General features: G+C 49.3%; 2 long non-coding RNA genes across 23 annotated transcripts in view; one reads left to right on the forward strand and one right to left on the reverse strand.

Moving 5' to 3' along the window:
- The window catches only part of LOC119142916, a 42226-nt gene extending 31333 nt beyond the window's left edge, over positions 1–10893 (forward strand). For 7 of the 12 annotated variants that reach the window (XR_005102514.1, XR_005102502.1, XR_005102507.1 and 4 more), the window contains 3 exons: positions 611–1387; positions 1864–1929; positions 2197–3582. This is a non-coding gene — a long non-coding RNA (uncharacterized LOC119142916). Of the gene's footprint in view, positions 1–610; positions 1388–1863; positions 1930–2196 lie in introns of all 12 variants that reach the window. The other 5 variants (XR_005102504.1, XR_005102512.1, XR_005102513.1 and 2 more) reach the window with 4 other exon arrangements.
- LOC119142939 lies at positions 1293–16980 on the reverse strand. 11 transcript variants are annotated; one of them, XR_005102525.1, is made up of 5 exons: positions 11589–16980; positions 9529–10456; positions 7892–7989; positions 2346–5514; positions 1293–1400 (listed from the first exon to the last, which is right to left on the reverse strand). It is a non-coding gene; the product is annotated as an uncharacterized LOC119142939 (long non-coding RNA). The 11 variants fall into 11 exon arrangements; XR_005102527.1 differs by having other exon boundaries at positions 2346–3075; positions 3447–3516; positions 4463–10456; XR_005102528.1 differs by having other exon boundaries at positions 2346–9679; positions 10300–10456.
- Positions 16981–23093: the final 6113 nt, after the last annotated feature.

Consider the following 23093-nt stretch of genomic DNA (forward strand, 5'->3'; position numbering starts at 1 on the left):
AGCAGGGGGGTAGGGAACAGCTCTGCCTGCCTTTTCCCAAGGATCACAGCTCTGCTGTTGCTGGGAGCAGGAGACAAGTCCTCTTTGGCCCATGATGGATCTCCCTGCACAGAGAGCTACGCTGCCGTATCCGAGGCGTGTCATCATTATAAAGGAATGGATCAAAGAAAAGCAGGCAGCATATATATTGCAGGCATGGGAGGGGGAAGAGGAGGAAGGGAGTTGAACTTCCATTGGAAATGGCAATGTCCTCTCCATCCATGATAGAGTAGATGAGAAAAACGGGAGAAAAATGGAGACAGATGTCCCTAGGTTAACTGTAACCTCACTTTGCTGCGTTCAGCATCGTCCCTGCAAAGCACACGCAGGCCAGCTGCCCTGAGGTGGCAGAGAGTGACTGTCAAGGCGCCGTGTGTGGAGCCTGCAAGCGGGTCAGCCTGCTGCACCCCGGCCGCCACACATCCGGGGCTAAACCCTTCTGATGCAGCTTACAAAGAGTAACTCAAATGCCAAGCATTCTAGAAGACGTTTACAAAATAAATGAAATATAGAAACTAATAGAGAATGAAATTTCTGCTCATTTTACCCCTCATCTTTCTTGTTTCTAAAGCAAAACGAGTCTGGCACGCAGCTGATGGGAAACACAGTGTTTTAATGACACTTATAGCATCCCAGAGGACCATTCAAAGCAACAAAAAAACCTGGTGATGTCCTTTAAGACGGCAGATGGTTTCTTCAAGGTGAATAATTTTATTGTTTATTGCCTGCTCTGTATACTGCAAGGAATGACATTTAAGAAACTGCTCAAAGATGTTTTTTCAAAGCACAAATAAAACATTGAGGAGCCAAGTTATCTATACCAGTGACTGTGTCATCACCAGAGCCTGCAGTCTGGCTTAGAGGCAAGTACGGATTTGGGACAGTGAACTTGCAGAAAACATGGAATAGAGGTCAGGTTTGTGTTTCTACCAACTTCACCATCTTTGCGATGACCTCCTGAAGGGATTCAAAATCTGGGGAGGAGGGGAAAGAGAACCACCCCCACCCCCCAGCCTGAAATCTGTATTTCAGCAGCGGTGTCGGGCACTTTGGTGCCGCTGCCCGTGCTGCAGCCACAGCAGTAGTTTGACCGTGATGGCATGCAGCTTAGCTGAACCAGCGTGCTAGAAGGCTAAAAGCACAGGAAATACCAAACATAAGGTCTCTGGCAAGGAGGTAGTGGCTTCGCTGTGTTTCATGGCTGAGGGTTTTGTGACAATGCGTTTGTTAACAGAGGGACGGTGCTGACTTTGTCTGCTACAGTGGCCTCTGCTGGGACGCGTGCAATGGGGTGGGATGCTTCTTCCCAGCTGCTGGAATGTGGCGGCGTCCTCCAAAATGGAGCCAGGTAAGGCCTTCACCTGCGTTTAGATGGAAATGGGGCCTGAGATTCAGGTAATGATAAAAAAAGCACCAAATGTTCAGTGACAAATCTTGGAACCAGAATGTTTTTATATGACATATGAATATACAGCTTGTGAGAAAAAAATGCTGTTATAAAAGCAGTCAATCTTAAGACGCTTTGATTTATGTGGCTTTTTCATTTTTATCAGGAGAATGAGATATCATTCAAAAGCTTTCCTTTTCCAAGATACTTCAAAGTTTCCAGACCTGGCCAAAAAAAATAGTATAGACCTGCAGTAACACCTGGAAACTGCCCTTAAATCTCCTGTAAGCTTCTGTTCAAAATTTCACCAGTACTGAAGAATTTAATGCATTCATATTTGGCCAAATCTTCCACTTCATTTTCAGGGTTGGTTTGGTTTTTTTGTTTCATTTTTCCTCTTCATATTTATATTCCCCCTTCAATTCCTGTCCCATCAGGTATGTGTCTCTTCTCCAGGGAAGTATTACTCCAAATAGAAATTCAAGTGTGAGCCTTTTCCACAGGTAAAAACCTTACTGCTCACTAGTGCAAATTGTTTGAGCCTGTACCTCCCGATGCTCTGTCCACAGCACTCTGCTGCCAACAGCTTTGACCATTTTGTTCTGATTCTGCCATCAGATTTGAAGCCTGTAAAGGCAGGCGTGTGCTTTTGCTGGGGGGAAAAAACCAACTCACTCTCTGAAGGTAGAAGAAAGAAAATATCTGTTTATAACTTTTTGTTTGGCTTTAGTTGATTTTTTTCTTTTTGTTCCCTTCTTGGTTTTTTTCAGATTTTCTTCTGGAAGGATAGCGAAAAGGTCACAGCAGAATGACAGGAGAAAGGTGCCCATAGATCAGCCATACAAGCTGCTTTCAAAGCCACTTTTTGGCACAAAAAGATAAAACATAATCAAAGACAGCAACTTTTTTTTCCTTTTACCTGAAAGCCATGTAAAATTTCAGCCTCGAGAAGGATGGAGGGAGACAGCCTCTTCAACCAGGCAAAGCATCACTCACCAGCTGCAGCTCAGGCGCCACGTGGCTCCAGACCCCTCACCTGGGCAGAGTGAGTGTATGATTTGTTACGTTTGGAGATTACGGGTTTTGAAATGAAATCCCTCAGGGAGCCCATCCTACATGGGTGTCAGGGGCCACCACAAAAATCTAACCTTGCCTTTTTGTTTTTCTGATACAAAGATAGAGCTGCTCTTGGAGCATAAAGTCTGGGGCAAATTAATGGGCGTGTGCTGAGAGAAACCTGTGAGTTGCTAAATGAAAAAGCAGCACCAGGAAGGGAGAGAAAATGTGGGCTTTGGGGTTATTGCTTTCATTTTTACTGCTTATGCAGGAGGCCTGGAGTAGGGAGGGAGCAGCTGGAAATGAGTAAAGCAGAAGCCAGCCCTGTACAGCTTGCTAGTGAAAATTAGTTGGGGAAACACTCCCCGTTAAATCCAGTAAGCATACACACGAAATCTGAACTAGAAGTATCTCACCGTAAGGGTTACGTGCAAATTAAACGACAGCGAAGAGAGGGACCTTTGTACTTCAAGTCAAGCAACATCACTGGGAATGGTCGCCTTCCCTTGGCACAGCCAGAGCCGGGATGGCTGGGGTACTGTCGCAAGGGTGGGCTTGGGGAGTGCTCCCTGCAGCGTGGGGCACGGCCACACCTGCCAAGACATAGTTCATGATGTGGTTGGCTGTTTTTTTCAGAATTGTAAATTTTGTGGCTTTAGCAGTGAGAAAGAAAGTAGCTGCAAACACTGTTTAGAAATACTAAAATGCCAAAGAGAGAAAAAACTCCTCCCGCATAGTAAGAAGCTGCTATAACTAGGACTTGTGCAATAATTAAGGATAAGACGACATTAGTCTGAGTGCCTGACTGGTGTGATTTACCAGGCTGCAGAAGAAGTAGCCATGGAAGCTAGCAGAATCCCCCTGGCTTACAGGGGAATGGTGTGATGGTGCTCTCATCTCCCATCTGTCGCCCAAGTTTGGGGTCGTGGGCGTGGGAAGGCAGCAGCTTCCCTTTGTGGCTCACCTTTGAGATGTAAACGCTGGTCCTCAGCAAGCCTGCCAAGCCAGAGCTCCCATCACCGAGCACCTATAGCCTGGAAAAAGCACACATTGCCTTTACTTTCTTTAAACCATTAAAGCTTTTTTTAATTGTTTTACAACTCTTGTAGCATAAGAGTTTTAATACTGTGAGTAAAGACGTATGATTAGATAAGCAGTTTTAAAGCTCAGAGCGCCGATACATTACATTTATTAATTGTGCTTGTTCATTTATCTTTGTGCCTTATTTATTATGATACAGTCCTTGAAACCTTTGTAAAATTGATTCACAAAGAAAAGCTCATTACCTGGAAAAAAAAGTACATCATTCTCTTAATTAGTGCAGTTCATGTGACCCCGCATGGAGGGTTTGTGCTGCAACACAGGTGTGGTGCAGGGGTCCAGAGCCGTCTGCATGCACCGAAGGCTGCAGGGCTGAGCCCCTCGGGAAGAAGCACACCTGTCTTTTCTCCTCTGACAAGGGATCCTCTCAGAGAGGATCACAGGTATAACTGGATAATTTAAACTGGCAATTTAAACCATTAAATCTCAGTAGTTAAAATATTTTAGACCAGTTTCTAGTCTAAAAACACTAAAAAACCCATCCCACTAAAACAACCTAGTCTAAAGCAGAAGCACGGCCCTCTGCCTTTAAATGCGATGAATCTTAATGTCCTTCTGCCTGAAGGGGAGGGTGAGGGGTTGTGCTCTGTTTTGTTCCCCTGACTGAGAAGAGATCACACTGAACTGTAAAGAAGGACTGAGGTTTTACCCTTGTGTATACATTTTTTAAAGAAGTGGCAAATTAGAAGTAATGACTTGGGCAGTGTGTGTTTGCACTTTCAGCTGGCCATAATAAATCCTTACACTGAACTGCTGCAAGTATTAAATCACTGCAGAGAAGCTTGTCCTTGTTCTTCACTGCAGAGACAATAGGATTTTAATAAACAATGGCTTTGATTAGGTTCAGCAGAAAAGCCAAGGATAACTAAGTATTTGTACCTGTCAGGGATTCAGCAAGAAGCCTTGTAATTCACCTTGACTGCAAAAGCTCCTCCAAACGCACGTGAGACTTGCCCATAGGTTTTGGGTGTGGATGAGATGGGGTTCCTCGAGTACTCAACAGTACGTCTGTACTGCTGGAAACTTGCCTGCATAGTGACAAAGACTTTTTTGATTTTTTTTCCTAGTACATTGTAGAAAATACAGAAATATTAATATCCCACCCAAAGTTTGTGGTCTGTAAAAATAATGGCAGCCCGACATCAGTGCATTAAAGCAAAAGCAGTGTAAGTGATGCCCGTAATTCACAGCGTCACCCAGAGAGCTGTTACCCACCAGGGAGAGGCTGTTGGAGGACTGCAGGCTGGAGGACCTGCTGCCTGCTGACCTCAAGGACGCGGTTTGCTCTCACAACACAAACCCAGCAGGCCAGCTCATGCTAATGTCACGTAATGACCAAAAAATAAAAAGAGGTGGCAGATAGCACAGAAGACCTTACCCTGCTTAAAATGCAGCAATGTGGTCCTGGCCAGGGCTGCAGACTAGCACTGATCTGGTGCCCAGGAGCTGCTGCTGAAGCAGAAACGCCTCCTGACTTCTACAAATATGGCACTGCAGCTTTTCAGCACTATTAAAAATGGGACTATTTAGGCCAGCTCACACGGACTCGGTTTCAGGCTGGCTTCCCACTGGACTCTTAAGGTGGCAAAAGCCTCAAGCAGTTGATGTGAGTCAGGCTGCATCTTGCAAAATACTGGGCTTGTGGCAGCACAGGCTGGATCCAGGGCTATGAAGCCCTCTCCCAGCTGTGCGGGACAGTGCTGTCTGCAGCACCCGGTGCTCACAACGCACGGGTTTTCCTCCTACCTGGCCAGCCCCACAACGTCCCTCTGTAGCTCCGTGCAACTGTAGAAGTTAGCTGGTGATTGAAGCCATAGATGCCACGTGTTGCTGTATTCAAAGCCTCTGGCTGTCTGGTCCAGAGTCTGACTTCCAAGGCCTGTGTGCAGATGTGAGATACTGGAGTACACCATGTACAGCAGTGCCAGCCCCTTTTGAAAAAAAAGAAATTTTGCCTAAATACAATGGCTTGTAATGGCCTGGGTAGAGATTACGATGCTAATAAATGCTTATTATGATAAATGGAGTCATGTTCCTCAAAGAAGCAACAACTCATGGAAAAACAGCCAAGGAAAATGACACTTGGTGGGCTGAACCGGCTTGGTGACCAGTAATGATATATAGCCACAAAAACAGATCTGCAAAATTCACTTTGACTTAATTTTGAAGTCGCTTAATATTCTCATGATATCTGTAAAAGTTTCCAAGACAGATTTTACACTGCTTTAAACAAATTATTATTTATGTTCCAGCCACAGAGAAAAAGGGCTGGAGTATGTGGCCAGTACTTAAAATGAAAGAAATGCTCAAAATGAAAGCAGGCAAAGAAAACTGAGAGCTTTTGTTTCAGAATAATGACTGTCCCAATGGGATAATTAATTTCCCTTAGAGCAGCCTGCTATTTTTCAAAGATATTATACTTATGCAGATTTAACTGTATAAATATTATATTGTTGTAATTTCTCCAGTGTGATGCAGCTCTAATTACTCACTGCTCAGAGCATGAAAAGGAAATAAAAGATGAACAGCAAGTTAATGTTTATTTTAAAAACTAAGAAGAAAGGTAAGCTTTAAAAGAAGAAAAACAGACTATTGTGTATCAAACTGGGAGCACAGATACATTACATGGAAAGAGGAGCTCTGTAAGTCCAGTGGTCCCAGGAGGATGTTGCCAAAGGTGAGCTACAGCCTGGAAAGAGGCTTGAGGTTATTTACACCAGCTACGGCAGGATGAAAGCAGCACACCCTGAAATACACACCAAGTACACAAGCTAATGCACTGTGCTTCTCTCACCTGTTTCTTTGGATTTACCTTTAATCTGGCTATATACATCCGTTTTAACAAATCTCCAACACCAAGGCTGCCGTGGTGCCTGCGGGGCTGTTTGGCTTAAGGCTGCTGGACCAAGCGTGCTCCCAGGACAGCCTCCCTCAGGCACCCGGACAGCAAACCTGTGGCCACTGGCTGCGGCTGTCGCACCTCTGCTTTGTGCCTAGGGCTTAGCTGTACCCTTTAAGTAATCCAGTCATTTTCCTCAGACTACGAAAACCCTTTTCTGCCCCATTTTTCCTTGCCTTTCCAAGGCCTTATGCAATAAAGTGCTGAACACTGTCAGTACCTGCAGACATGTGAAGCTCCCGATTCCTCTGCAGGTGGGAGCAATAGTGCTCAGTGCAAATTCCTGAGAGCTGCAATGCAGCTGGTGAGCAGCTCAGATGTTGCCTCCTGCCAAAAGCATAAGCCCTAATGCATTGGTGTGTGGGCATGGAGCAGAGGGCAAAGCTCTGTATCATCTACGTGATGCTGGAGCCAGTTTGCCCCACTGGGCTTGCAGCACGTTGCTCGCACCCTGCAGCAAACCCCTGGAGTGGAAGGAGCAAATCCACCTGGTCTCACCCCCGAAAATGCCCTTGCCCATCACTGGAACAGGCCTGTGATGACCATGGTTCGAATCAGCTCTGAAGCTCCAGCCCACGAGTCAGTGCTGGCAGCTGCTGAGGCAGCAGTTGCAGAGGGTCACTGGAGCACGGCCATCGAGGTGCCACGGGACGCTGACAGGTTCCCGCTGTGATGGGAAGTCCCAGCTGTCTGACTGGCCAGACCCTGGAAATGAGTTGCACTTGGTGCCAGGATTTCCAGCCACAGTGCCGGCACCTACTGATCCTCAAACCACTGTTTGTGGAAATAGGTGTTTTTCTCTCAGCCACACAACCCTTAAAAATACTCTTGATGCCAGCGGAGCTTTGCCTCGGAACTTGCACACTTTTCCCCTCCCTGTCTTCTGGTGTCCTGCACTTAGCTCTTGGGTGCAGGCATCAAGGACGTTGGACTGAATGGTAACGGACCAGCAAGCTCTTCCACCTGCTAACCTCATTTCTGACCTGTCATTTCTACCCCTCCACCACCAAAAAGGAAGGTTAAATCGCTGCCCAGTTCCTTTGCTGCGTGTCTCACAGACCTGCCACCCACCATCACAAGCCCATGTTGCTTCCATCACCTGCCTGAACTTTAGATTCAAACTTCTCCAACTCCAAGAAGGAAAGGTTGCTTTGTCAAGAGCAAGCCTTTATCTGTAGGGAGCTGAAAGAGATTTTGTTAGGTATTTTAGGCACGATTGCAAGATTTAAGAGTTTGATTCAAAATGTTATTGTTTTCCATAAATAAGCCACAGCTGCCACATGACAGGAAAAAGCCTTTACCAGAAACATGAAAGCTGGTACCACACAAGCCTCCTTTCCCTCTTCCTTCCTCTAGCAGATATCTCATCTTTAGCAAAAATAATTCATTTTAATTAAGTTGAGGAATACCTTTAAACGGGGCATGAGAACTGAAGCTTATTCCTGATGTACAGGACTGGAACTTAACTTGTTCATCCATGCAACATAGCATGCAGCAGGAGGAGAACCTGTAAGAATACACAGATTTGACATTTAAAGCCACCAACGAGGCCATGTGGAAGTTAATCCCAGTGCAGGGTATCCCAGCCATACTGGGCACTGCAGCCCCCTCCAGCAGTCGCCAAATGATGCACCACATTGCCCAGCAGCGCTCAGTGGCCACTCAACTGTCACCAGTCACACAGCCCCACCGGGGCTACGCCAGGTCTGCTACTGCCCAGCTCAAGGGGTGATCACTTCGCTGTGACCACATCTCGTGTGTTCACGCCCATCGGCAGCACGCGGCCGGAGGAGGGGCACGCCGTTGTGTGCCAGCTGCCCTGAATTAGCTGCTGCCTCTCGGGCTCCACACGCACAGCCCGCGCCTGCCCCACAGCCTGCGCTCAGCTGGGTGCTCTCACCAGCCGGCAAACACCCAGTTATCGCCCAGCAATCTCTCCTAGCTCACCCCAGCCCTGCGACGGTGACCCTGCCAAGGCTGCACGCCCGCGAAAGGCAGGCTTCCCAGCGAACTGCTGCACAGAGCTTGTTGATTGAAGTGCCACAAATAGGTCAAGGACGTGGCCCCTGTACAAAGGCAGCTAACTAAATGTAAAAATCCAATAAAAATAATTATGCCACTTCAATATGCAGGTCCTGCTGTTCCCAAAGGCAATGGGATGTGAGTCAGTTGCTGTAGCTACCACAGTAATGGCAAAGAAACCCTGGCTAGCCAGGTATCATCGCCAGCTAGTCCTGCTCCGACCCACGCCGCAGCCGGCTCCCCCAGGCTGCTGTCTTGGCTCTGGCTTTATGGGTTGCGTGAAGACAAGCAGCACTTCTCTGGCCATTAACTTTTACCTTATTTCTGTATTGCTTTGCCTTCAGTACTATTTCATTCAGTGACTGGTGGCTTTGTTCTGGAGGTGCTGAGGGGTTCACTCTATGGAAGAACTGATCCCCCCCCCCCCCAGTATTGTGTTGCCCTCGCTTCTGTTAATCTCACTTACAAATGAGAAGTGAATGGAGCATTGCAGACCTGGACAGGGATCTGCAGAGCACCCAGCCCCAGCCTGCCTGGGGAGGGGAAGAAGGCAGCCATGGATTCTATCTGCTACACTGAGAGTCAATATGGAGAAAAAAGCTCATCAGTTGGGCTTTTGCCATTCATGGCATTACTGTACATAGCAAGCAATAAAAAAAAAACCCACACCAAAGTGGCAACTCCGCATCAAACAAAGATTCTCAAACCGAAGGGCTAAAAATGCCACAAATCAACGTCTGGCTTTCTAACACTGTACCCCGAGCTGTACTGAGTGAGGTGCTTAAGGGAAAGAGCAAAAGCCTCAGCCTGATGGCAAAGCCAGGGATGCAGCAGCAAGGAGTAGTGCTTTAAAGTGCCTCCTCAACGACCAAAGCAACATGCGCTGCAAACACGTCCTGCTCCTGCTTTCCAAATTCCAAGTTTGGGTGGATTGACACAAACTACTGCCCCAATTTCATTTTTTTTTGAAACAAACACAATTCTGTAAATGACCCTTTACTATTGTATAGCAAAGCTGACTTACCAGGCAGTAGTTGAGGTGTTGTGCAAAGCTGGCAGTACAGATGGTGCTCCAGATGTTCTGGCATTTAGTGTGGTCACTTGGATGCCTGTGAGCCAAGAATAGCTCCAGCACTCATCAGCAAGCTCGCAGGGAAGCAAAGGCTGCTTCTGCCCTGTCAGTTATTCAGAGCCTCAGACAAAATTTAAATAAATAAATAAATAAGCAAACACTTTCAAAAAGGAGACAAGTACAGAGGTTGCCTCTGGGCAAGGATGATGCTACAGAACGTTGGTGCACGTTGGCACAAATCGAAGGTCTTTGCCATTCCCTCCCGCCTTGCAGGCCGGCTCAGCCGTTTCCAGCTACAGGTTAGTGAGCTCGGGTACAGCACCGAGCTTGGGTACAGCACCAAGTCTGGCCAGCACAGCCCTGCTGGAGAGCACTGGCAGCCCATCTCGGCTGCGGGCTGCAGCCGCACGCCCACCCCAGCAGTGCCTGCACGTTCTGCCCAGCTGCATGTGTGCGCAGGGATCAGGGCTACATCGCTGGTGCTGCAGCACTCCATCAGCCCTCTTAAACGGCAGGCACACCTGTATGGATTTCTGGCTCCTGGCCAGATGCCGGCACTGCTGGCTGCACCCTTTGCCGTGTGACCCGCTCCTGCAGCACCCACGCTGCTGCCAGCACCCGCCCCCATCACAGCCCCCAGCCCGTCCCACACATTGGCCAAGAGCCTTGCCGTGCCGCCGGGTGCAGTGTGTGCTGGCGATGGCAGCGCCCATGGGTACGTACCCACCTCCCCATCGCCAAAGCCACCGTGGGTCTGGTGCTGTGGGAGGGAGGGTGCTGGTGCTGAGCTGGTACATCATTTGGGTACAACTGGGGACAACCGATGCCACAGCACTGGGACTGATGGGCTCACTCCTCAGACCTTCTCTCTGCCTCTTGCCTGTAATAAACATAAAATAAAGCTATGCTTGAGTTTTTAAGACTAATTAATACAAGTGTCCAATAAACAAGTAAATGCCTGAGCGGTTTGTATAAAACCTTCCCAGGCTTTCTGCTCCGCCTGGAAGCCGGAGGGACCCATAAATCAGCGGGGTGCTGAGGCTGCTGCGGCTGCAGGCACAGTGCCCCCAGGGCAGCCAGGCAGTGCCATGCCCCGTGCCCTGCTCCCAGGCTCAGCTGCCCCCCTCAGCCCCGGCTGGGGCTGCCCTGTGAACCCCCCCGGGCCAGGCGGGCGGTGGGGTAAGGTACTGCATTAAAAGCACATTTACGGTTCTCAAAATAAAGTACCTGAATTCTCCGGTTGTTCACTTTGCCATCGCAGTAATGCCACCAAATCCAGCTTGAGGGGAAAGAAACCCACCAACCACCCAACAAAACTAACCAGCCAGCCCAAAAACGGCAAAACAATACACACACCCCCCAGGTTGTCTAGAAAAGCCTGGAAAGGTACAATTAGGTGCCAAGTATTCACGTTTACAGCAATTGTATCACGTGTAGGGCATGAAATCCAGCACATCCACAGCACGGACAAAAATTAAACAGCAAATTGAATGCCGTGATTCAATTCTCACTTAACAACGGCTGTAACAAGGGTAGGAAATGGAATTCCTTGACACAGTTGTCATGACAATACTCTTGAAAAATATCTGCCACAGGATAAACCCTCGCTGCCTCCACGTGACTACAGAGTGCCTGGGGCTGCTCGTCGTCCCCCATTAATGCAGCACTTTCCCTGTGATCGATTCCAGGACCGAACAATGACGCTCAGCTGCTGGATGCGAAGGCAGCAGATACCAATGGTTCCATTTACAATGCAGTTGCTATAATTAGTTTCTGAAACTAGCACTGCATTGGGAACTCCTCAAGCTGTATCATTATACATATAACGGGCTAATTGCAACGTGGTCACATTTTATTTCTTTTTTTATACACATTTTTCATTGCTAATGTGCTTATTAAATAGTGACAAGTACAAACGTTTATTGTCGAAAAATTAAATGCAAATGCTATTACCATGCTAACAAAAAAAAGCCACAGAAAACAACAAAAAACCAAACACATAACCAACCTACCATATAATTTTTTTGTTACCACTACTTCGGTGCTGGTCTTCAGAATTACACTTCTAGGATGAAAATGCAGCATGTTCCTTGGAATATGAACTGTGATTAGACAAAGACAATAGTTTTACCCTTATCCTTACAAGTTGCATCATACATAGTTAACAAGTATAAATTATATATTCTCTACAGTATTTAATTATATATAACATAAAAGGAAGGCAGGAGAAGAAAGAAATCTGCTGTCTCTGCTGTTCAGTGTCAGCTTTAGAGAAATTTAAGAGCTAACTGGGCAGCAAGGAAAAAAAAAAAAAAAGATACACGCTTTCATCCATGAGATGTCCTGCTAATTTACTTCCCCTCATTGACTCCATGACAAATATGTTTCTAATAGCTCTTCCAAAATAGTGATAAACTTTACTGGTGTGTGATTTAGCTAGCACTGGTACATTTATTTGTGAAAACAAATAAAGGGGGGGAAAGAGAGGAGAAAAGCAAACCAGAAACACGAGAAAGGGCCCCACTGGGTGATGGGTTTGCCCCAAGAAGAAGAGGAATGAGTCACCAAGAGCAGAGCTCGGCCCAGAGTGTAACAGGCACAGTATCCCCTTGAATCAGCGCTTCAAGGGCAAAATGAGGCAGAAAGCCTCGCTCAGTTCAGTTCTGCAATAGCAATTCCAGTTAATCTGAGACAAAGCAGTGGCTTTAACATAGAGATCCCCAAATCATGCTCAAAACAGTCCATTATCCTTCCCAGAAGATGCCCTCGCCCTGCCTGGCTCAGCCCAGGGGTCACCTTTCCCGCTGTACCCTCACCGAGCAAACACACAAATGGCTTTAGCAAAGGGCTGCATTTGCATTCCCACTCAAGCGGTGCGCAGGAGCCGGTCCCAGCACAGCAGGCACACACACAGGGCTGGGAAGCTTGCCCTCACTGCCCTCACCCTGCTGCATGCACTGGTGGGCTCTGCCCTGCTGCGGGCTGCACGGAGCTTTAGGCAGAAGCCTTGGGTGATGGGGCCAGAATAAAGCACGGGCTGTCTGCATGGTGAAGCAGGATGCTCAAGAGACGTGACAGGGGCTGCACTATGCAACCGCTGGATTAGTTGCAGAGATCAGTGTGTGCATGACAGACAGTTTCGGGCTGGCCTCAGGGCAGCAGCTGAACGGCCCATCTTCACCAGGAATCGCTCCCCTGGACAAACTCCTGTGTGCCCATCACCAGGGCTTTGGGGCTGCTCACCCCTGAATACAGCACTGGGGAGCAGGTACCACGCACCACAAGACAGGTCCAGCCCTTTTCGCTTTAGGGCTCGGTTCAGGCAGCTTTAGCGCCTAGCAGCAATCTGAAAACACCTTCCAACCGACCCTGCACTCACCGACACTCCCCATCGACTTTGTACTCACACACGAAGCTGGGAACCCAGCTGGCTCAGCCCCGCGGCAGGGAGGGGATGCTGGGGGGCAGAAGCACATCGCACCGCAGCTGGGTCCGGCCTGGTGACAAAAGCTGCCGCTGAATCGCCTTGGACAAGAGAGAGTTACCATCCGATTTTCACCATATAAAGTCAGCTAGAAGAAAAAAGTGCTTCTTTTTGCCACTGCTTTTGATGCTCCTTAGGGAAAGGCACGACCAGACCCTGTAAGTTAACCTGTCTCAGGCACTTATAGACAAGTACATTTTCTTCTAAAGCTAATGCCAAATTATTTTTTCTTCTAATAGTTGTAATTATTTTTAACACCAGATTTGTTTACGCTTCCTTCTCCCCCGTCAAATCTCTTTCCCAACCCCTTCGTCATGTCACAGTCATTTTTCCTCCCCCTCCGCCATGCCTTTCCAAAGGCCAGGGGCTGCTCTCTGGTGGTTGCAGTTACTTGCAGCACCAGCAGCCTTAGGAGCCAGGGTCCTCCTCACCTCACACCCCTCTGCTTGCTTGGCAGAAAGCAGCTCCGCAGCAGCCCTGCACGAACAGCTACAGTGCCTCTTCTAAACCAGTCCAGCGCAGTAAGGGGAGGGGGGTTAGAAACCCCACAGCCCCTATTTCCTGAGCTCCTTTGTGCAAGGAGGGTTTGATTCACTGTTACAGTCCTTAACATGGGGCGAACGGGGCACTGGCTGCTGGCCGCCACCGTCTCCTCCTCCTCTTGCACAGGAATAAACACTTCAGCTACAAGGAAGCAAGGGAGGAGCAATATTAACTGCTCCAGGTTTCCACCGACGTGCAAGAAGCGTGGATCCTAGAGCTGAGGGAACTCATGAGCAGTCTCTGCACATCACCCGGTTGCCCACACCTTCTGTAGAGGCTGGCAAAACCATCATTGTGTATCACTGGAAAAGGCATTGGCTCTCGCAGCGGCTCAACACCTTTCAGCACGGTGCCATTGCACACAGGCAGATGGATGTGTGGGTTACAGGTGCAGGTACACGGGAAGCTTTTGAAGGAGTCCCAGCAGGTGAATTACCATTTGCATGGGACTAGATTGAAGCAACTGTTGGACAAGACAAATTACATATTCAGGCAACAGGACACCGTGCTTTTTCTATCTCGAAACCTGGGGCACGTAATTCCTGCTTAAGCCAGACCCAGTCCCTGACAGCTCTCCAACAGTGTACTTTGAAGTTAAGAGCAGATATTTATCTCATACATATAAATACCTCAGATGCTCAAAAAATGTTCCATACAGTAAGCTGAAAGTTCAATATAAAAATTAAACCAGGACTTCAACAACAAAAAATCCCCTAAAAAACAATCTTGTGCTTTCCTCAGACAATCTGAAACAACCTAGAGGAAAAATTATACTGTCCAGAGGCACAGTGTCGGGTACTGCGAGGATGTTCTCATGGCTTGGCAATGCCCCATGTTTTTCTTGTTATAAATGAGTTGGCAAGACCTGCAATCAGAGAGCAAAGCCTTTGCTGCAGACCTAACCAGGATGGGGTTAACGTGGGAACGCTTTCCAAAGATAAGGAAAACCCACCAGGTTACAACTGTTCCTCCAAGAAGCCTCTGGTTGGGCTAAGCACAAATTACAAGATGTGTGAGGTGACTGAGGGGAGATGCTGGAGCAGGGTGGGAGGGCTGCAACCAAAAATCAAAGTGTCAGCTCAACAACGCACACCAGGCAATAAGGGCAGCATCTCCGAGGCGGTGACCTGCAGGTGGGCTCCTGCTCCTCCTCCTCAAGGTCTGAAGGCTTCTTGTCAGCTTGGGGCAGGGAGGGGCTGCTCTCAACACGTCACCTTTAGTGAGCCCATTTCAAGGTCACCAGCATGGTGTTCAGACAGAGCACGAGCTGGCCCAACAGCACTCTTGGTATTAAAAGGACACAATCCATTAAACACACCTCTTGTTGTCCTCCCATCCTTGCCGGGGATGCGAGCTCACCTCTGGCAGCTCAGGGCATTAGTCATCAGCGTGGCATAATGTGACCTATGAGTCGGCGGCAGGGAAAGCAGGTACCTGCAAGCCTGCAATTTGGTAGCCATCAAAAGATGTGGATGGCTTGGCAGATCCAAAATTACAGTGCAAGTAGGAACTGAAGGTTTTACAGGGGAAATTATTATTGTCAGGGTTTTATGGAGAAAATAACCCCATAGAATGTATTTTAAGGTAGTAGTTTAGACAGGAGCATGATAACATCATAAACCATACGAAGAAAACTTGGGGCATTTAAAAACATCAGAGGAAAAACGAGAGTGAATTACTACTGTCTCGCCTTTCCTAGTTATTTGCTGTCTTAAATGATATGTGTGTGCCTGCGTGTGCATTTGTAAATATCTTTCTTTAATTCTTTTCAGATAGATTTTACAAATGGAAGAGCTCACAGTGTTGCTGTATTAAAGAGAAAAAATAAAAATCTGTGAGTGTTTACAAGCACTAGCCAGAGAGTATAAGTAACCGCATCGCTACAGAAGATGAAGGATGCTATCACAGAGCAGCCCCTCCATCTGGCTGCAGCCAGCAGGGCCAGCAAAGCTCCCTTTGAAAACCTCCCACCTCTCCTCCCTTGGATTTCAGAAGCCAACAGAGCCCTGCCTGAGCAGGCACATGCCCCCACGATAAGTAGGTTTGATTTGTTATGGGGATCTTCTCAGTGGGCCTTTATGCCTCAAAACCTGTGAGCGCTGCATCAGCACTGCCTCAAGGGCAAGGGGCAGGTGCCTGGGTACTGCTGAGGGCGTATGGCGAGGCCAGGAGGACACACCAGCGTGGTGCCCTGCTGCCTCTGCGCAGCAAACAAAGCACTGCAGGGTGCACGCAGGCACAGCCTCAATTCCACCCTAAAGCGCACTACCCAGTGCTGTCCCACACTGGGATGAGCCTTTGCTCTAACCCAGCACTGACCGCGTCTCCCTCCCAGACCAGCTTTCCTAGAAGGTGGAAGAGGCAGACAGCGCTAAGCAGGGCTGTAAGCCACTCATCCACATGCATTTCAGCAGGAAGGCAGTCCTGTGTTCCGCAGCGCTGAGGTGGGCTACGCTCCATGTCTGCCATTTATCAGAATTAAATGCCATAAACACGTGTCCTTCAGCCAGCCTGGGAGAGGGACTGAACCGTCAGCGTTTCCTGAGCCTCGTTAACCAGACACACCATGCCAAGGGCTTCTGAAGGAAAGCAGAAGGTCTCTAACTGCACGGAGAAAGGCAGAGGGAACCCACCTCATCTTTCTGAGGGAGGAGGCTGGAAGGTGGCAGAAGAGCCTATTTTGGGAGCTCAGCTCCCTGGCTCTGCATACTGGCACATCACCAAAAGCTCGTGTCTGACAAAAGAAGACATGAATGAAAAGTCTAAAACATATTTAAGCAACTTTCTAGGAAGGGTTTTCTCTCCCTTTCAAAAATACAATTAGGATCCAGCACTGTTTTGAGACTGATCCAACATTTTAACTGCAAATCACTAAGCGGGAAGGTGATGAATGGAAGTGTCTGGCTAACACAGAGAGAGACAAAGGGATTTCACCCTTCATTGAACTTTAGCACCTTCCCAAGGTTTCTCTCTCAAAGTTCAGCTTTGTAACTTCTGCTGAAGTTTTGGATTACCAAGTCTTGCTTCTCAGTGCAGGATATGAGGACAAGGCAGAGCCAGGCATCTCCCGAGCATGTGAAGAGCTGTCCCCCATGGGTGGGCTGGCTGTGTAGGATGCTCTGCCTGCATCCCGTCCTTCAGCCTATCTGTCCCTCAGCCTATCCAGCTGTGGGCAGCCAAACCTGCAGGGTACAAGGTGCCAGCCTGGGAGGGTGTCGTGGCTTAACCCCGGCTGGTAACTAAGCACCACGCAGCCACTTGCTCACTCCCCCTCACCCAGAGGGGCGGGAAGGAGAATCGGGAAGGAGTGTAAAACTTGAGGGTTGAGATAAGAACAATTTAGTAATTGAACCAAAATAAAACAAAACCACTAATAATAACAATAACAACAGTAATAATTAAAAGGAGGGAGAAGAGGGAAGGAATTAAATTCAAAGGGAAGGGAGAAAAGAAACCAGGTGATGCACAATACAACCTCTCACCCCTGCTGAGCGATGCCCAGCTGGTCCCCGAGCAGCGATCGGCGGCTCCCAGCCATCCCCCAGTTTATGTACCGAGCATGAGGCTCTGTGGTGTGCAATGTCCCTGTGGCTAGTTCGGGTCAGCTGTCCTGGCTGTGTCCCCTCCCGATTTCTTGTGCCCCTCCAGCTTTCCCACTGGCGGGGCCTGAGAAACTGAAAAGGCCTTGACTGAGCATAAACATCACCCAGCAACAACCAAAAACACCCCTGTGGTAGCAACACTGTTCTCACACCAAACCCAAAACACAGCACTGAACCGGCTACTGAGAAGAAAACAAACTCTGTCCCAGCTGAAACCAGGACAGCCGGCAAAGCTGGAAAAGCTGCAGAGGCTCCCAGGGCAGCTCACCACCCTCCTCCTCAGCCGCCCAGCAAGCCCACAGCTCGTGGGCTCAGCAAAGTGCTGCACGGCTTTTGTGGTGTGGCCCCTTTGGAACTGGGCAGCAAACCCAGCCAGCACCCCCTGGGCTGCCTGCGGCGCCCAAACAAACACAGCGCAGGCAACTGCCAACGCAGTGTGAGCACAGGCGTCCCTAGGTGTCCGGGCAAAACAGTTTCTCCCCAGCAAACAGATTCCTAGGTGGTGTAAGCCAGCCTGGATGCTGATGTCAGTGGGGCCATGCCAATTTCTATCATTTAAAGATCTACTCCAGACTATTTAAAGAACAGGCAGGTCTCTGTCAGAGCAACTCCCAGCACATCTCCGTCAGCACAACACACCCTTTCCTAGGAAACTTGTCAGCCAGCAGTATGAGTTATTTCAATGGCTACATCACTTCAGCCAAAACCTCACCATCTGCTCTACCCTCTAATTACCAATGCAGAAAACATAATTCACAATCAAATCACATAAAAAAGGAAAGAAAATGAGCAATTAAAATGCACATTCTGCCAAGCAAATCAACCTTCTCTTCCCAGCCACACTGTACCCACTACTGCTGTTGCCTCTTACAGGCAGGGTCAGAATTAGTCCCAGACTACTGGAGACTTCAGCCCTGCTGCTTTCTCTGACAACAGCCCTCCAGGCTTGATCTCCTCATCTACCAGGGACTCTCTTCAGCTGGAGTGTGCTGTTTTATCTACTGATGACTTGCTAATCCTTGGGATAATTTTTTCCGAGGGAGCAACCTACCTTTCCAATGTACAGACGTATCTCCGTTATTTCCTGCTCCCTGCCTCTCTTCTGGGATACTCCTGGCTCACGAGTCAACAAAAACTTGAAGGTTTGGGGGGAACAAGCAAGGCCTGAGGGTGGTGCATTTGCCAGCAAACACCCCAGGCTGAATCCATCTTTGGTGCGACGTCATTGCACTTAGTGAAGTTACCATCTACTCTGTAACGTGCATATTGAAACATACATTAACGTTCAGGCATCATGTATACAATGTAAGTAACTCTAGCCTACAGGGACAATTCTTTGCACATTCAAAATTCAGGGCCTCCTTTGCTAACAACAGCTGATTTGGAAGGGCTGAAATCCAGCTCTAAGGCCAGAGTGAAGGAGGGTCCTTGGAGAGGGATGTTCTGCTGGGGAGAAACATTTGACCACTGTGCCTTACCCCCACGTACCTGACCCGTGAGTCCCTGGCTGGATCACACTGCTAAGTAATTTCATCTTTTTCTTTTAAAAGCCTGCTCCAGTAACCTTCCTCCCCTGCTTACCTTCAAAGCTGCTCCATGAGGTGCTCCTTGGCAAGGAGAGCGTGAGGCTTATATTCTTTCAGAAATGTTTTAGGGCTTCACAATAGTTTTACAATACCTTGCAGCAAAGTGGCAGGTGGGATTCTGGACTAATCGATACACTAAGCAGAGCCAAGCGCCGGATCACTGATCTGAACTGAAAGAATAAATGGTAAATCAAAAGAACACAAAAGTACCATCAGTTCTTCAAAGCAAGAAGTTCTGTAACTTGTTCTGCAAGTAGTTTGGTTCCCAGATTTGCAGGCCTGTACTGCGAGCTCAGCACAATAAAAGGAGGAAGCATTTGTCTTGCTGCACCAGATGCTGTGCCTGAGGAGGAACTGCAGTCCCCATCGCTGCTGTGGGTGATCACAGCTGCAGCTCTTGCCCAGCTGAACACAGGCAGCCTGAGCCAAGCCTGGGGCTTGGGCAGCTCTCCCCAGCCCAGTTCCCAGCGCTGCGTTTGCCTCCCCTGGCCTGGGTCTGCCCTTCACAAACCAGAACCGTGTGATGTTACACGAGGGGTACTGGATGCATGCAGCAGCCCAAGGTCCCTGCAGCTGGCTGGTGGTGCATCACGTCAAAGGCAGCCGTGCAGCCTCCTCCCTCAGGAAGCAGCACTTGCCATCAGGCACGCAGCAGGCTTCTCTGGCGATCAGCAATGGGGCCGAGATGAGTCACAGCTCTCAAGTGGCCTCAGAACCATGACAAGGCCTCAACCAAAAGCCAAGGGTCACATCATCATTGCTGGCAGATGGGAGTGGTGGCCAGGAGGTTGATTGGGCCATTAGGCAGCTTGCCATTAAGGGACCAATGACCAGCTGCCTGGCTGTAAAACCTGTGATACGCCGCTCCATGTGTGGGAGACGAGGCAAAGGGGAGGCCAGCAGCCCCAGCGGTGGGCACCAGCTATCCTGGCTGCTCAGGAAGCGCATTGTGAGCCCCTACTCTTCTCTCCTTTACAGCTACAATCTTAAATCAGGACTTGCAGGGGCATCCTGCCGACCCAAGTAAACCAAAGAGTTCTCATCACGGAAGAAGGGACCTGCCCTTCCCATTTTCTTAACAGCCCCTGTTGTGTCAAGGCAATACCCATCACCTATTACCACACAAGTCTTTTTTTTTTTTTTGCTACTCAGAGATTATAAAAGCCAAACAAAAGACATGCAACAAGTTATAAATTCAGAGGAGATCTCTTTACGTGCTAAACTACAGCTGAACTGTAGTAACGGTTGTTATACAGAAACAGCCATAAAGCTATAATGTGGATCAACACATTTTATCACAGCCATTCAACAAAATACTGAATCCATGCAGCTTAGCTATTACCTTTCTACAGCTATGAAAGATTTACCATAGCTTCAGCTTAATCTAGAATTTTATTATGTAGTTATTTTAATCTCACTTTATTTTATCACTGCTTGGAGTCCTATTATCAAACTAAGATCGCGTTTGGATATAGCAGTAATGAATAATGTTGGAAACGGCTAAAACAGACAGAATCCTGCTCTGTTTTGCCACGCGGTAGAAAACCATCAAGCGAGCCTTTACAATGAATTATAGAGTGATAAAGGGGTAGCTCCTGCTGGGGGGCTGGGATGAGTGTTTACCTGGGTGCTGCCGGCTCCTCGATATCTAGTGCTTGAGCATCTCGTCCACCATCAGGCTGAAGGGCAGGAGAGACCACAAGACTCTTCTCTAGGCCCATGGTGGGATGCTGGGCACTGGCCTGATGTTCAGCTGCTCTCGCCCACGTTTGCTGAGGTGAAGCCCTTGTTTGGGCGGACGGACAGACCCGCGCCAGATGGTCCCTCTCCCCTCCTTGCCAGTCCCGCTGCAGGCAGGCTGGGACGCTCACCTGCAGACAGCTTGACAGGGCTCCCACAGACTGGCGGAGACACCTGATGGGGATCTGACCCCGCAGGCCGGGGCCCGAGGTGTGCCCGGGCTGAAGGAGCCCCCAAGCACCGGCCGGACCCCGGGGCTGCGCCGCTGCCCGTGGGGGTCCTGCCGAGGCCTCCGGGGGAGCGCCCCCCCCCCCCCCCTCAGCCCGCGCCCCCAGCCCGCTCCCCTCAGCCCGCGCCCCCGGCCCCACGCGCCGCCCCTCACCTGCCGCCGCCGGGTTTCCGCACCAGCCGGGCCGGGCCGCGCCGGGCCCAGCGGCGTCAGGCCGGGCCTTGTGGGCACGAGGGCGAAAGGCTCCACCAGCGGGCAAAGCCACCGCCGGACGGGCTGTCACCGCCGCGGGCACACGCCGGCTCCCGGGCCACGGCCCGGCGGGCGCAGCGCTGGGGGGAGCAGCCGGCCCCGGCCCCACGGGCCAGCCCCAGGGCAAGGGCAGCGCCAGCCACGCCGCGAGTGTCCCGGGAGCCGTGCCGTGCGCCCAGGCCCCCCAGCCCCTGCAGCGCGTGCGGGGCGCTGCCCCCGCCGGCAGCCGCCCCCTGCCCCCAGCAGCCGCGGGCCGGGGCCTGGCCCTGCTGCCCCGCACCAGCAGCGGCACCATCCCGCGGGCCCCGAAGAGCGGATTCTATCGGGTTTCTCTCTTTTGTCTCTGCCCACGTGCTCCAGTTCTCTTTTTAGAGATGCAAGCATAGCCCAGGGACAGGGCTAAGAAACTGCAGAAAAGCAATTCTTTTTATGCACAGACATTTCCTTCATAAACTACACCGAGATAGACTCTTGGCTTATTAATAGCAGTAAATCTCCAAGTCCAATAGACTTCAGTTAATGAATATTGATTACGATAGTGCTGGAGAAGGCTGGTGTCAGTCGAACCGAGATCCTGTAGCCCTCTTTGCCTGAGCTGTAAATTACCCGACAGCTCATTTGTTTTTCAAATCTAAGTAGTAGAAAACACAGGGGTTATGGCTGCATTGCAGTGTTCACTGTCTTAGGGCTGGGAAACCACCTTGATGCTAACAGCAGCTGGTCAGCGGGGCTAAGCGCTTTTACTGGGTTTTTTGTAAGCACTTGGAAGCCTGTAGACCTGGTCCCTTTGGAGCTACAACAGGATTTATCAGCTCCCTCAGTGTCCAGCTCCGGTACGCTGGGAGCAGCTTACATGCAAACCAAAGGGGCAGAGGGGGGCTCCCAGGTGGTTAAGACTTCCAAATACCCCCTTGAGATACCCAAATGTATGGTGTGAAAAGTGAGTTATTTTACACAAACAAGCTTAATTTCTTGGAGGACACCAGCCTGCAACCAAGCATACTTTTGTCCCACTGTGCTGGAAGAGGACAGACACTGACCCTGCCCCAGGACAGAGCTCCCCTTACCTGGGGCAGGCCTGCCCTGGCCCCTGGCTGCCATTTGCACTTTTCCATCCATTTACAGATGTAAATGTACACTTCCCTCCATTCCCCCATGAGCAGTTTAAAGTAAGAATCTAAGCTGATTAACACAAACAGCATGATCACCAGGACCTTTGACTCACAAGATAAAGTTCATCATGCTCTTGATGAGTGGCTCTGCCTTTTACCTTCAAGCTGGGATGACTTTTAAACGACTTTAAATGAACGAAAGCTCAGGAAAATAAACCAAGGGCAGTCCACTGCAACACAGGCAGACCTTATCTTCTGGCGGGGGAAGGAGCCGGTGATGGGTGGGGAGGCTGGGGGACTATGCCAGTGTTTTCATAAAACTATCTTTTATGCTCACTGAAATAACACAACAACAACAAAACCCCAGAATAGCTGTCTCCCCCCCTCCAAATCTGATAAAAATCAAATAATAACAGGAGTGACTTATGCGCTCTCTGCCTGGTACTTCAATCTGGCCTTCCAGTTAATACACACTATGATTAAAGCATCTATAATCTCCAGTCTGTGGAGACCTGTAGAGCAGTAGCAGCAGCAGGTGTGCAGCCTGATAAGGGTTGTTCACTCAGTGCAGATGAAACTTTTAATATTTATAACTGTGGGGTTTTTTTTTCCCTGATGCTTCCTATGGAGGGGAGAGGGGTGAAAGATTAAAGTTTGATGAAAGACCAGGTGGAATGTTTTCCCAAGGACAGGCAGGGACTTAAAGCTGAGAGCTGGTTTAAGAACGCCACTTAAGACAAGTGCAGCAAATGCAGCGTCAGAGAGGGGGGATGAAGCCTCTGGAAGACCTTCAAGGCTTGTCTAAGGTGCACCCAGGCTATAAGCTGCAAGCTTCACTGAGCTGCCTGCGGTTTGTCTTCTCTGCACCCAGCACAGTGGGGCTGTGCCTGAGACTGCAAAGCATCACCACGAAAGAATTAAGTCACACCAGGTCACCTGCACATCTTCAAGTAAAGTGCTTACAGCATT

Source organism: Falco rusticolus, chromosome 1, assembly GCF_015220075.1.
Source record: "Falco rusticolus isolate bFalRus1 chromosome 1, bFalRus1.pri, whole genome shotgun sequence".
NCBI classification, from domain to species: Eukaryota; Metazoa; Chordata; class Aves; order Falconiformes; family Falconidae; genus Falco; species Falco rusticolus.